General features: G+C 38.7%; 1 long non-coding RNA gene across 6 annotated transcripts; it reads right to left on the bottom strand.

The window, feature by feature from the left end:
• Positions 1 to 8744: 8744 nt before the first annotated feature.
• Positions 8745 to 13164, bottom strand: LOC110940711. 6 transcript variants are annotated; one of them, XR_002593469.2, is made up of 14 exons: positions 13026 to 13164; positions 12809 to 12946; positions 12571 to 12722; positions 12285 to 12496; positions 12107 to 12212; positions 11775 to 11875; positions 11259 to 11700; positions 11107 to 11192; positions 10689 to 11026; positions 10143 to 10276; positions 9697 to 9743; positions 9526 to 9617; positions 9340 to 9447; positions 8745 to 9264 (listed from the first exon to the last, which is right to left on the bottom strand). It is a non-coding gene; the product is annotated as an uncharacterized LOC110940711 (long non-coding RNA). The 6 variants fall into 6 exon arrangements; XR_004892934.1 differs by having other exon boundaries at positions 11775 to 11918; positions 12571 to 12660; XR_004892933.1 differs by having other exon boundaries at positions 11775 to 11880; positions 12571 to 12660.
• Positions 13165 to 14279: the final 1115 nt, after the last annotated feature.

Genomic DNA, 14279 nt, shown 5'->3' with positions numbered 1-14279 from the left:
GTCTTTTGCTGCTGAACCTGTGACTGAACTGAAGCTGATCCTTTGCTGGAATCCCCATCCCATTTTCTTTTGTTGTCTCTGGAAGTAGCAGAAGTAGTGACAGCAGTAGTGGTAGCACTAATGCGTTTTGGCAGCTTGTTCTGATCCACTGCCTGATCTGTGAGACGGTGAGCAAGACGAGTGACTTGCTGGATAGTGCCAAGGTTAGCTGCGGTCACATGACTCTGAATTTCTGGCACCAGACCCTTGAGATACCGCTCGATACGTTTGGTGGGAGGGTCTACCATAGTAGGACAAAATGTGGCTAATTCATTCGATCTCCTCGTATAAGCTTCAATTTCAGACCCCACCATCTGTAGGTTGAGGAACTCTACCTCTAGTTTGTGGATGTCTTCACGACTACAAAACTCTTCCTTAATCAGTTCCTTGAACTCGTTCCAGGGGGTGGCATTAGCAGCTGCCAGCCCTAACATCTGAACCTGTGCTTTCCACCAGGTAAATGCAGCACCTTCGAGTGTTCCAGCAGCAAACTTTACCCTACGTGACTCAGGGCAATCATGCACCTCAAAGTCAGTTTCGAGTCTTTCGAACCAATGGAGGAGGCCTTCAACCCCCTCAATTCCACTGAAGGCACTAGGTTGGCAATCCTTGAGATTTTTGAAGGTGTAAACAGGTGACGGAGCGTGTTGACCTATCGTGTATAAGAATAGGGCAAGGTTAAACACAAAAGTTGGTTTAGGAGTGTAGGATCTAAAGACCCTAGTTACGACTGCAGGGTTTACCTCCTGCTTGTATGGCTGCAAGTGCCGCAGCAATTCGTTCGTTAATGAGAGCCGTCAACTGGGCTTGAGTCATGTTGATATATCCAGCCATGACCTTTATAGCAGATGTAACGTAAGTGAGAATGGTTCGCGAGTAGGACGATGACAGAAAAGTGTAAGCACGTAAGTATTCTCATGCAATAACAAGTTGTGAGCAAAGTAATGTAAGCATACTACGAGCAAAGTTCTATGCAAATTCTAACATGTAGGCAATAAACATAAACCTTATTACCTAGGAAGTTGAGTCTTGCACGTGGAGCGAAGTGTCGTTGTGGATCGTTGAGAGCACTGTTCTGGTTATAGTCTGGTTTTAATAAAAACGTTTTTCCATATTAAAACCAAGTTCTCTATAACCAATGGCTCTGATACCAATCTGTCACACCCCCAAAATCCACCTGCGGAGTATCACCGCTTGGGAGCGTGACTGACCAGGATCAAGCCACCAATCATACAGAACATTGTATAAAGTAATAGTAAACACATTATAATCCAAACCATTTCCATATGAAAGGTGTTTCCAAAACATAAGTAAGTTAACATTGTTTAGCGGAAGCGTATTATTGTAAAACCCAAAGCAAATAAGTATCAAGCAACAAAAGTGTTTAACAAGGTGATCACGATCCAAGCCCCACAACGACCAGCTCCTCCGTGTGCAAGCTCCAAGTACCTAACGATCTGCAAGGCATGTAACAGAATGATCAACAAACTAGTTGAGCGAGTTCACAGTAAGTAAATGTGTAACAGTAAGTAACAGGTGGCTCTACAGGGCCGATAGTAAGTTATGCTGGTGGGGGCTTCCCATGTTAAGTGACCACTAGACTGTTCGTATTATTATCCCTGTTCTTCGTCCGAGAACAGAAGTGTGTATAAAGTGTGCGTAGGTTTTACGCACGTATCCTTCGTAACCTGAGGATAGAAGTAAGTGATGCGTACACGTAGGTTTTACGTGCGTATCCTTCGTAACCGAGGATAGAATGGCATGTGAACCCGTAGGTGTTATCCCAACCTACGTAACCGTCCTGACATCCGAGGACATGATAGGTGACAGTCTAGTAAAGCATATGTACGTTCCTTTCAATAATAACCTTTAACCCATTCCCACAACCCGGGAATCCCATGCCTTAGTAGGAGTGTGAACTCACCTTGGTTTGCTCGGTATGCTAAGTTATGCACTCACAAGTAATTAATCACGTCCTAGTGTATGCACGTATAACAAATCAGTTCATGTTCGAAATGATACGCATGCAATTAATTGTTCACATAGCAGTCAGTTTGCATATCAGCACGGCACGTAGTATTGCACGTTCATCACTAAGCATGGCATGTCAATTACATCAACATATGTTCCACTGTTCAAACATTATTCAAAACCCTAGTATCTTTCGATTCATTAGTCATCTTTCGACCAACAGTTTTGTCATGTTTCGAAGCATGCTATCCTTCGATCAAATCTATCCTTCGGTCAAATTATGGTTCGGTCAAACTATCTTTCGGTCACTACTATTATCTTTCGGCATATACATTATCTTTCGATAATATCAGTTACGTTTTATTCAAATTTCCAATTTATCCGTGAAAATCAACCAACACGATTTCGATTATTTCTGTTTCCTAAAAATTGATCAAACAGGGATTATTTTCACAAACATTATGAACCCTAAATTCACCCACATGAACCATAACAGTATTTAATCCTATACGATCCGATTTCAAGAGCAACGAACGATAACACAAATCGAATTGTACAATATCACAACCAACCCACAAACCTTATCATTATACATTAACACAACGGATTCGATTTGTTAGCCGATTAATAACAATATCATAACAATCATGGCAGTTTAATACAAATATCCTTGCTAACCCATCGTAACATTCATACCGTACAAATCCGATCATAAAAACACATATTGCAAAACGATTAGGCAGTTATAACATTCATATCCCATTAACATTCGTAACCGGTTAGCATACAAACCACGTATAGCAAATAATTGATAAACCATGACATCATGTACACCTTGAACACTAACCGGAATTTGTAAACAAGTGGATCGATCAGCAAGGAGTCTCCGTAAGTCTATGATTGCCGTCACAAGGATGCTCTAGGGTTTTTAGAATAATAATTACCGATACATGTATTTTCAGTTATATACGTATCATCGGAATGGGCCAAGCCCATTAAATGACTGGGCCGAAGGATATCGAAGGATTCCTTCATGGTCCGAATGATATGTTTCGAGACTTATCAATCCGAAGGATGATCTTCCGGATCGAAGGATGTGTTTCGTCATCCTTCGATTCATGCACCATGCTTCGTGAACATCCTTCGAAGGTTGTTTGTGTAATGTAATGTGTTTCATGCTAACTAGTTTACAAGTTTCACAATGTAGCAAACAACTATGCACGATCAAACAATCAAAACGTATAAATATTTTCATTAACACACAACTCGTATAATTCAAGTCCACAATCCAACAACTAAACAGTCAAAGTCAAAGTCAACGCGCATTAAATGCGAAAGTGAAAGTCAAAAACTCGAGTTGTCACAAGGCAGACGGCGCCTACTACGTAACGGGCCGGATTTGGGTCCCTCTTTATGGCGGTCTACGCGAACTTGTAATGGATGAAGCTCACAAGTCTCGCTATTCGGTACATCCAAGGTCGGATAAAATGTACCACGACATCAGCACTACCTATTGGTGGCCTAGTATGAAGGCCCACATTGCTACGTATGTTGGAAAATGCTTGACCTGCGCGAGAGTCAAGGTCGAATATCAGAAACCAGCTGGTCTACTACAGCAGCCCAGGATACCACAGTGGAAATGGGAAGAAATTTCCATGGATTTCGTTACGGGCTTACCAAGGTCTCAGCGTGGGAACGATACGATATGGGTGATCGTGGATCGACTCACCAAGTCTGCACACTTCCTGCCGATTAAGGAAACGGACAAGTTCTCCACACTTGCAGACGTCTATCTTAAAGAAGTTGTTTCGAGGCACGGAGTGCCCATCTCTATCATTTCGGATCGCGATGCACGATTCACATCGGAATTATGGAGAGCGATGCACAAATCATTCGGCTCACAGTTAGACATGAGCACAGCTTATCACCCTCAGACGGACGGGCAGTCTGAGCGAACAATCCAAACTCTCGAAGACATGCTTAGGGCATGCGTCATTGATTTCGGCAACGGCTGGGAAAAGCACCTCCCCTTGGTGGAGTTTTCTTATAATAATAGTTATCACACCAGCATTCAAGCCGCTCCATTCGAGGCATTGTACGGACGTAAATGCCGGTCACCTCTCTGTTGGGCAGAGGTGGGGGATAGTCAGATCACGGGTCCAGAGATTGTAGTGGACGCCACAGAAAAGATTGCACAGATACGACAACGCATGGCGGCAGCACGCGACCGTCAGAAAGCCTACGCGGATAAGCGTAAAAGGCCTTTGGAATTTCAGGTCGGGGACCGGGTTTTATTGAAAGTCTCACCCTGGAAGGGTGTGGTACGTTTTGGCAAGCGGGGCAAACTGAATCCGCGATACGTCGGACCATTCGAAATCATAGAAAAGATCGGTAAAGTTGCATACAAGTTGAACCTACCAGCTGAACTCGGGGCAGTTCACAATGTTTTTCATGTGTCGAACCTAAAGAAGTGTCTATCAGATGAAAACCTCATCATTCCTTTTAAGGAACTTACTATCGACGAGCAGTTGCAGTTCGTTGAGGAACCAGTTGAAATCACGGACCGGGATGTGAAGGTCCTTAAACACAAGAGAATCCCTCTTGTCCGAGTTCGTTGGAACTCCAAACGTGGCCCAGAGTACACTTGGGAACGCGAAGACAGGATGACAGAAAAGTACCCCCAATTGTTCGCGAACAGTACAACCACTGCTGAGGCTGAAGCTACCACTTCGGAATTTCGGGACGAAATTCCAGATCAACGGGGGGAGGATGTGACACCCCAGGAAAATCAGTGAACCTAGCTTCCTCAGTGAGTGCATACCAAATTTCGGGACGAAATTTCCAATTAGTTGGGGATAATGTGACAACTCGATTTCTATCTTCGCATTAATTGCGCGCTAATTGTTTAAGCTGTTTGTTAACACTACTTATTTGGTTCGCAACTGTACATGTTCGTAAATTGTTAAATCGTATTACGCTTGGTATATTGTATATATATTGGTGTGCTCTTATATATGTTGGATGTGCAATGTAGGTGTACTAACTGATATATGTTTGGTATGATTATAATGCTAGTACACTTAATAAAAAGATGGAACTTTTGTCGAACACCCACACACCTCACGAAAACACTCACCTGAAAACCCCTTTTTGCGAAATCATTCTAGGTGGAAACACCCTTGTGTTTTCGTCAAGATGGTGGCCAACGAAAAGCATATGGGCTTCGGCCCAGTAATAAAGGGTTTTGTATATATATTTTGTTCCTCACGTTATGTAAAAGAAAAATCGCAAACAAACCGAAACCCTAGAGTATCTTCCTGCTGTGCGACGGCAAATAGGTCTCCTCTCCTTTCCATCGTAAACTTTGAGGTAAACACTTGTTGATTTATATTGAGATTAAAGCATGTGCAGCCAAAAAGAAATAAAACATATGGTCGGCCACTATGTTTGATTTGCATGAAAGTTGTTAGGGATTTGATAGTCACATGCAGGATAAGGATCCTTTAATGATTTCGTTGATGTTTGTGTCATGCATGTCTAGTGAATAATAATGTTTACATGTTGGAATCAAGACTGAATTAGGTGATGTATGTGTTCGATCACCATTCGACCAATATTTCATCATATTATTTGTACTGGGCCGCCAAATTTTATAGACTTTGAACTTGTTCTTGATTAAATAAATTATGATTTAGAGAGGGATCATGTGACCACATCATCCTTTTCGGCTAGTATATTAGGATTATAATAATTGAATGATTGAATTAGGTGTCATGGCAATTGTAAAGTGTTGTGATGCTGCTGTCATGTTGTTATGGGATATCATTGAGTGCATGTTTAGGGTGAGATAATGTGATTGGTGGGGTGGGCGGCTAATGATAGCCATTGGTTAAGGGCTTGGCCCAATAACGTTAAAGAACCGGTCACCTCACTATATGTGGCTAATAATATTAACGGTCCAATATCTGGAGAAGTGGGCGGCCATTATTGTCATTGCATATGATGTTGGTGTCAGCCATTTATAATATTTCTTGGTTGTTTTTAGGGCCGCCATTTAGGACATGCACCTTTCACCAGGCCAATGATATGTAATTGAACCAATCCCACTTAACTCCAATTGGACCAACATAAGTGCTTATTCACATGTGAGCCTTCACAATTAATTACTCCACCATATGTGTTAGTGTTGGTAGAATTATGTGTCAGTGACAGATTGATGTTTATTACTTATTCGATGCTTTATGATCATGAATGATATGTGAAATAAGTGGATATAAACTGATGGTGAATACATGTATAATTATAGGCCTTTACTGATTAATTGGAATCAAATAGTTAAGCGTACCGAGCAAACCAAGGTGAGTTCACACAGCCAAGGCATGGGATTCCCGGGTTGGGAATTGGGTTGGATATGTTATTGAAAAAGGTGTTACTTGTACTTACGCATATACCAGACTATAGACCATCGTCCTCAGGTTAGTCAGGACACGTTACGTAAAGCCTACGTAACCCAGATTATTTGCCATATGTCTCCCGGGTCGGGAGGACACGTTACGTAAAGCCTACGTAACCCAATACCATTCACTGGCTTCCAGTTCGGAAGGCCACGCTGCGTAAAGCCTACGTAGCCCTCACGCGTACCACTGTCCTCGGGGAAGGGCACGTCACGTAAAGCCTACGTGACCCCGTACGTTTTCCTGTTCTCGGTAAAGAAGAACACATGGTCGGAAGTTAGTCTAGTAAGTACCGTTGATGAGAAACCCTCATTAGCCAGGATAAACATGGGAAGCCCCCACTAGTTAACTCACGCCCTATGATTATGAACTTATTTTCTGTGAACTCGCTCAACTAGTTTGTTGATTATTTGCTGCATGCCTTGCAGGACCTTAGGTACTGTATGGAGCTTGCACAAGGAAGGAGCAGGTCGTTGTGGACAGATGGATCATGAACGTTATTAAACTTATAACTTATTTGGGTTTACTTTATATTGCTTCCGCTACTTAAACAGTATTTGGTTTTTGAACATTAATTATGTCTTTGATTGTTATTAAATGCTATGTTTGATATAATTGGTGGTTTGATCCTGGTCAGTCACGCTCCCAAGCGGTGATACTCCGCAGGTGGATTTTGGGGGTGTGACAGATAGCGTCGTGATAAAAAGAACCAACATAAGAAAATTATGAAACGACATGACAAGCTTAGTTAAAATTCGATTATATATACTTGATCACATAAAAACCCATTCCCACAAAAGTGAGTTTTGAGCCTTTATTGAGCATACAAATATACATCTTTACGCTAAATGCTCATTTTTCGTTTCTTGTGTGAATAGCCGCTTGGTTCTTACGACTCTAGAACTTGCCACGACAATTCATTCCTGGTCCTTACCAACTTAAATCCAAGTAAGTAAATGATGGAGGCATTAGGACTAACCCTTTTTCTTTCAACACCATTATTTTTATTTTTCTTTTCACCTACCCAAAAATTCCCCCTAGTTAGCCCCTTTGAGCCTAAACCTTTTCATTTCTTAACCCAAAACCCTTTTTACCCACCAAAAACCCTTTTTATTTTTACCTTTTATTTTAGTAACAAGCTCGGTCTTCGTATATATATATATATATATATATATATATATATATATATATATATATATATATATATATATATATATATATATATATATATATATATATATATATATATATATATATATATATATATATATATATATACTAGTTATTTACCCGCGCGATGCGGCGGGAAACGTATCACTTAGGTTGGTGAGTTTAGGGTGTGTACGGGGCGGTTCGGTTTTAAGCCATAACCAAATGGGCATTAACTTGCAATGCGGCGACAACTTGCAATGCGGTACTCATGTTCTATTAGTTATTAATCACAAGGGTGGATGTAGCTTGAGAGTAGGGGTAGCCGCCGTTACCCCTTGATGTTTCGCCAGTAGTGCAAAGTTTGGAAAAAATTGACGTTTTTTTGATTTCGCTGCTCCTATAGAAAAGAAATTTTTAAAACGTTGCACCTTTACGTTTTTTCTAAATTCGCCAATGTCATCCCGTGATATATTATATAGTATTTATGCTAGTGCGTCATTGTAACATCAATTACGATATGTTAAGTGTGTAAAGAAGTGTGGTTTACTCGTACACTACGTCGATCATTTGTGGTTAATAATTTAGCTTTAAAGGATGGAAGGTGTAGAACTTGGGATGGATTCATCTTTCTATATCTCTAAATTTTAACTATTACTATTATTGTAAAAGTGCTAAGATTTGAGGAAAACTTTTTTTTTTACCGATTATATTACATTTAGTGTAACATGTTCTTGACTGAGTAAAAAACTTTATTTAATATGTTAATTTCATATTATTAATATACCTAAATTTGAAATTCATGTAGCAATTTGATAATACAAAAGGATGCAATTAATATAGTTTAAGGTCGGTTTTACAACGCCATATTCGGTTTTGTTGGTTTATCAATTCTCTCATCGTTTCAACGGGTTCCGACATGCCCTTCAAAATGGCCGATCCAATTTTTCACCTTTTTGTTGGTCGGCCAATTGGTTTACAACGCCATAAGCATGCCAAAACATGCCCTTCAAAAATGTATCCATTTGGTTTGGATCAAAATAGGTTCCGACAAATATAGACGCGAGTTGAAATGAGTCGTTCCATCGGTCATTCCATCTAGTCTGTTACAAATATTTAATGAATTAGATATAATAAAAAAAAGTTTTTTTATATAATAATAATTTACAAGAATTTTAACCCGTTTGACCTGTTATCAAACAAATACAACCTGAATCAACCAATTTTAATACAAACAAGTTGAAATTGCTATGCTTCCACTTGAATCTTAAGCCAACAAAACAGAACAAAAATGGTATTGCAGTGATGTAAATACTTCTTAAATGTTATCATCACAATCCTTGTAGCCATAAGATCCAGATAAATTCTTGTATTCTTTTGTAGGATTAAAGTAATCTTTTTAACAAAAAAGTGGGCCAAATGGATAAAATAAAGATAAATTAACTAAAAATTGGGCTAAATGGGTCAAACTGAAAAAAATTCACCTTTTTGGTGCCTAAATCGCTATCTAAGGCTTCCGTAATTGACTCATATAGACTATGAGTTACAAATGCCCCAATACAATAATCTCCAGGGCCAGTCAGAAAAACATGAAAAATCTGCACCTGGGGTATATAGGAGGTTGTCTAACCTTGCAGCCTGCCTCTTTTGACTGGTTAACATCAAATTGAAGGATATTTAAAAAAAAATAGATATGAGTTTTGTAGAAATCAAGCATCACGCTAACCGTAGCAATGCACGCCTCGAGAATGAATTCAGTTGGTAACTTCCAAAGCTATACATTATGTGATGCCAGACTGTTTTTTAAGAGGTATGACCAGTCTCTTCTATGTACCTACACATACACACGCATTAGAATTTATGAGCAACCTAAGTCTTCCAGGCCTTAAGTTCCCTTAATAACTGTTGATACCTTTTCTAGGACAATTAGAAAGTGCTAAATACGGCCTCTGAAGTTCGCTTAACCGCACCAACTTCCATTATAGCTGGTCGACCACCCTACTGCTGAAAACAATAGTAGAAATTATTCAAAAAATAAGTTTTCCAAACATTTTTAACGTTTGTAAATAATAGGGAAACTTACCCAATCACTTGAATTATTATCTTTTACTTGTTTAAAAATGCGAAGCCCTGCAATCACGAATATAAATACATTACGTGTCGTATATGTATGATTTGAGATATAAAGAATAACAAAATCTAGGAAGACTGACAAAGAAGGCTTTTAAAGCCAGATGGCTTGGATGGGTCGGATTGGATGACTTGAAAAACATTTGTCGTCGGTTTTGAATAACAAATGTATTAATATGATATTAATATGATTACAAAAACAATGTCAAACAACATTGATGCATTTTTGTCCATTTTAAATAACCCGTGTGACCCATATTAGCTATTTTTATTCTATCCATTTAACCTGTTAGGGGTAAAACATAACCAAATCGACATGGTTATAAGAAAATGGGTTGAAATTGCCACATCAAGATTTCTGCAAAGACTCTTAAAAAGAATTGATGATTCATCAAGTACCTTGTCATTTAGATAGACCGCTATTTCAACAGTGAAGCTCCAAATTCTTTAACAAAAGTGGTAAATGGGTCGGTTATCAAAAGTGAAGCTCCACATTCTTTAACAAAACTTGGAATAGTGTCAACGGCCTCTCCCTAGATCAAACATATATTCTTAAATCAGGTTCTAAAAAACATTAGTAACACATCATTACAAACTTTTAGTTTCTGTGGTTAATTATTACAAACTTTTAGTTTCTGTGGTTAATCAAATGAAGTTTCAACTCAAATGAAATCAATATGAATTTTTGGGTAAAAAATCATAGGGGCATGAATCATGACACGACACAATAAATTCACAAGTTTGGATTTAGTATGAATGACTTGGATATCAGTTTCTGGTTGAACCCACGGACATGTCTATGTGATGTGTCTTGTTTGGGTTCGACCTGCCACCCAAGCTCGTCAGCCCACGAACCCGACCTATTTAAAACCCCTATAAACCAGAAAGCCCATGGCCAATAGTAATAAACAAGTTAATTAAAAAATAAACCAATGCATTATTCACCTGAAACAAGAAAAAAGGTATATGAAGCGTCTCTTCAATCTCATGACTCAGCTGCTGCAACCCCCTAAACATAAACCCCAACTGACGAGCTTTTGCACCAAGAAACTGATCGAACAAATTAAACGCAACCGCAAGTCCGCAACAGGCACATTGAGCCTGTTAGCTTGATCAACGGCATGAATCAAAGCCCAGTTGTCTCTCAACCGCTGATCTATGAACATCCCGATAACGGTTGAATATTTACACCCCACTTATTTTCATCCAAGTGAAACGCTGCTAAGGACCTCTTTTGACAAAGTGTTTCCAGTTCATCGATGTGTTTGTTTCCAGCATAATATCTACAAAAAGTATAACAAATCAAAAAGCATATTACATGATTACATCAATAAAATTTATAAATTATAATGACAATTATCACCTTCCTGTCGGTTACTCGAAACATGTCGTTTAACAAGCTCGTGTCTCTTGCCTCGGCTCACCACCACTACAGAAAGCTTTGGTTCCCTGAACCAATCATATGTTAAAAACACTCATAATATTCGCTGTGTTATTAGAAAAGAAAAAAAGTACCTTTGCAGTGAGAATAATAACTCCTATTGTACTATCATCTCTAGCATCATTGAAAGCGTGAATTAGTTCCTTAATTGTTTGCGGTCGGAATGCATTTCTCCTCCCTGGCCTGTTTATTGTTAGGCCTGTCCCAGAAATTACCCGATTTTGACTTGTTACCCAACCCGTCCATATTTCCACCTTTAGTTCTGAGCTACTTCTTACTTTTAGCTATATATCAACAATGCGATAAATCCCGTCATCCATTGGCCTTGCATAATCAGGAACAGTAGCAGCCAAAGACTGAAACTCTTTATGTTTGGATCAGACTGCAAATATAGCATATTATGCAGCCAAAATCAAAAACTGATAGTTAATGTTTTTTAACCGACCATTCATCCTAGCATTTGTATTATAAGCCAATACGACATATAGGGTTACTCTTAACGAGGCCAAGATCCACCTGCAAAAAAGCGAAAATAGAATCACACCACCGGTTTTTCATTATTTGTAACAGATTAATGCAATTGTGCATACCTTGTGACCGAAGAGATCTCGGATGTTATCAATGCCATAAAGTATCATAGTTGGCCTGGTGTATATTTCTTGCTCGGCTCAGTGTACGGATTGTAAGCCGGCTGCACTTTTGGAGATACAAACAAGATCAGCAGTACATAAAAACTACAAGTTCAAAAACAAACCCATCAAATTAAACCAGCAATCTTCCAGTTTTGAATCACAAACTTTGGGCTTTCGATTCATTGATAAATAATTTGAGAAAAACAAGAAAATGTAACTAAAACTTTAAATTAAAACACAAATTAGGGCTCGGAAATCACAGTAATTGGTGCAAGATTAGATATCTGTACCTTTAGAAATAGAACCCGCTTGAAACTTAGGGTAGGAAACTACACCAATAGTGGCCCTAACTCTATCCTTCATCAAGAGCATTGCACGTGCATCTTAACTTGCACCCTGAAATCAACAGTTAATCAATTCAAAATGAAACTAATGACAAATAAAGATGGGCATATGAAGTTAACAGACCTGCTAAAGCGGAGAGCTAAATCATCATAGCCTTCAACATACAAGAAATCACATCTCAAGTGAAGCTAATGCCACAATCATCCACTAAACAACTGAAAAAATCAAAAATTTCAAAAACAAATTAGAAGTTTCGTAAAAGTATATAGGGTTTACAACCATAAAAACTCAGATCTGCAAAGTTTTGCTTGTCATCTCCATCACTCCATCTTCATCTACAACAAAACAACCTAAAACGTCAAAATTTAACGGTAGCACGGTAGATCAGCAGAAAATAGAAAAAACCTACCTGATTTGCATCTTCATCCACCGATTGCAACCATACAGAAGCAAACCTATCAGATCCGGGCTTGTCATATTCCCTAGCTCTGCTTGTTTCCTGCAAAGTTATTAGAGAAAGAAAAAGTCTTAGATCTGCAAAGTTTTGCTTGCCATCTTCATCTACAACAAAACAACCAAAAATGTCAAAAATTAAGGTTACCCGGTAGGTCTGAGAAAACCTTCCGTAGAAAATAGAAAAAAACTACCTGATTTCAATTACACCGAAGCTTCATCATTCTTATTGACGCAAGAATGTTTTTGTACCGTTCTTGAATGTAGCTAAAAACTCAGATCTGCAAGGCTTCATCCTTCTGGCTCGTGTATCTCCACCGCTCCATCTTCATCTACAACAAAACAACAAAAAACCCTAAAAGTCGATGATGGTCCGGTAGATCTAAGAGAACATTCAGCAGAAAAAACTACCTGGATCTTTTTTCCACCGACTGCAACTACACCGAAGTTTCATCTCTCTGATTTCATAAGAATGTGTGTTTGTACAGGAGGAGGCGGCTTGCGATTTTAGGGTTTCTGGAAAATGGAGAGAGAACGGGGAAGGAAGATGGGACGGATAATGAGGATAATGAACCCTAAACGCAATAGGTATCCGGTGTTTTTTTAGTATAGAAGGGTATAATAGGAAAGTTATGTTTTCTGGTGCTTAAAAGACTTGTACAACATGCTTTAGGGGTGTTTTAAGGAAATTTTAAGGACCTTAAGAAGTCCTTTGGATATGTTTATTATATATATATATATATATATATATTACAATAAAGTTAGAAATAAACAAACAAAGCTCCTCAAACAAAAGTTTGTTTGAATAAATACTTTATTGAAAATAAAAAGTCACAAAAACAAAATGTTTTACGAAAACCGACGCTATTTACGCTTTTCGCCCTTTTTCTGCTAACCACTAACCCAACCACCCACCTTTAGCCCAAGCCTAACCCTTCACCCAAAAAGTCCTCTTGATATTTACAAAGGTATAAAGTTAAAAAGGATGAGGATTGATTGCTTGGCAAGCTTATGGTAGGAATACGTTCCATGCCGCTCTCGAGTGATTCACTAAAAATACACCTTCGGCCGAGTGTGAGTGATTTCTCCCATGAGGTATGTGAACTTGTATATAAATGGAATTTTAGAAAGGTATGTTATGCCTTAATAAATAATTTACCTTATGAAAAGTTTTTAATAAATCATGACGAATAAGATTGTAAATAAGTAAAAAAATAAAACCTAAACAATCTTGGAAAATCCCGACACTCTATGACAAGCCCAAAACTTTCTCTTCTACCCATTCCATTTGGGAGTGTAAGCCACATATTAAAGAGTTTTCCTTGAGGACAAGCAAAAATTCAAGTGTGGGGATATTTGATGTGTGTAAAATGTAACATATAAATTACATCAAATGAGGCATAAAACTAACCCTTTTTAAGTACTAATGTTGGAAAAAGTATGTTTTTGTCTTCCTTTTGTATTTTCAGGATTAAATGAGCTCAAATTAACAAAAGAAGCAAAAAGACAGCTAAATCTAACACAATACAAGAAAAGGGACAAGAGTGGATTGCCCGACCCCTCGACAGCATCCTCCCAAGCAAAACAAGGAAGACGGAAGGCTGAACACGCCCCGTGCTCAGCGAGCACAGGGCCGTGCCCAAGAAGCAGCAGAAAAGACAAACC

Source organism: Helianthus annuus, chromosome 5 (genome assembly GCF_002127325.2).
Source record: "Helianthus annuus cultivar XRQ/B chromosome 5, HanXRQr2.0-SUNRISE, whole genome shotgun sequence".
NCBI classification, from domain to species: Eukaryota; Viridiplantae; Streptophyta; class Magnoliopsida; order Asterales; family Asteraceae; genus Helianthus; species Helianthus annuus.
Note: the sequence above shows the minus strand (reverse complement) of the source record. Positions and strands in the feature narration are given on the sequence as shown.